Source organism: Pterocles gutturalis, unplaced genomic scaffold, assembly GCF_000699245.1.
Source record: "Pterocles gutturalis isolate BGI_N339 unplaced genomic scaffold, ASM69924v1 scaffold26895, whole genome shotgun sequence".
NCBI classification, from domain to species: Eukaryota; Metazoa; Chordata; class Aves; order Pterocliformes; family Pteroclidae; genus Pterocles; species Pterocles gutturalis.
In genome coordinates this window covers 1-1,352 of record NW_010144111.1, presented here as the reverse complement: position 1 = coordinate 1,352, position 1,352 = coordinate 1, and positions in this window count along the sequence as shown.

Sequence of the window (1,352 nt, the reverse complement as noted above, 5' to 3'; positions counted from 1 at the left end):
TGTGTTGTCCCCCCGTTGAACCGAAGAAAGCCATAAAGGCACCCTTGGGGCCCCCCACCAGCCCTGCTGCAGGTCACCGGGGTCTGCTGCCCTTGCAGGCACTTCCAAAAGGCTCCTGCCTTGCACTGCCTGGGGTCCGGGGCCATGCCAGGGCTTCCCACACCCTGAAGCCCCTGCCTCTCCTTCCCCAGTGGCACCCTTGGAGAGCTCCAAATTGAAGGGAGGGGGAAGGAAGGAGAGCTGTCAAGAACCATTCCCAGTCCCTCAGCATGGGAGAAAAATGGTTATTTATTTAAAAAAAAATAAACCTTTAGTTTTTCTAGTACATCCCTTTGCGGTGCCCGTGCTTGCCGCGGGGCGCGGGGTGTGCGGTGCTTTTCAGCACGGGGGGGTTTGTGTGTGCAGAGCAATCCTGTGAACGGGGCTGGAGCACGGGGCTCAGTGCAGGCTCCCCCGGGCGCTGCCGGCCCATGCAGGGCCCCTGGGCCTCTGGCCACGAGCAGGGATTGTTATCAGGGTTGTCACTTGGGTTTCCTCCCCAGACAATCCACCTGGCAGAGAGCGCTGGTGCGCTGCCGGCCATCAAGAACGGCTGTCCTGTGCCTGTGCTGCCCCTGCTGCCCACGCCAGCCAGCATTAGCCAGGCAGAACTGACCTTCTCGACGGCAGCCTCTAAATCAGCTCTCTGCACCCAGGAACAAAACTTCCCCTCTCTGCTGGAAGATCTGCACTCCTCAGTGTGCAGTCGGACATCACGAACTGCGCCCAAGCCTCCCACTGCTACGAGCAGCCCCTGCCCTGTGCTGCTGGCATGGTTCAGTTCTCCAGGACGCATCAGCACAGACTTTCTGCAGTTTCTCTCGGAATGTCGTTTTGCATTCCTTGGAGGAAATTTTGCCTTGCTCACTTCAAAACTGCATCCCAGCTGCTGTGGGAAAGTCAGCAAAGAAGCTGCAGGGATTGCTCTGCCTGAGGCCGCAACGTTGCTGCAGTGGTGGGAGGGCGAGCTGGCAGCCCCCAGGATGGACACACTGTGCTGGGCTCATAGGGGCACAGAGATGTGTGCCACAAACAGTTGCAGGTGATACTTGGTCAGAAGCTCAACAAATATTTCAAGAAATACATTACCCATAGGGAGGTTATTTGCTCTCAGAAGGTGCCTCAGCTTTCACAGGCAGGTTTTGTGTTAAAGATGATCCACTTGGATAACTTTTTCCCTCTTTCTCACAACGCTGTCCTGTAACAGAGGTGCCAGGTATGTGTATTAAAGATGCAGAAATGAGGATGGAGGAAACTCCCCGGCCCCTGGAGGAGTTAGAATCGTATAATCACAGAATGGTTTGGGTTGGAAG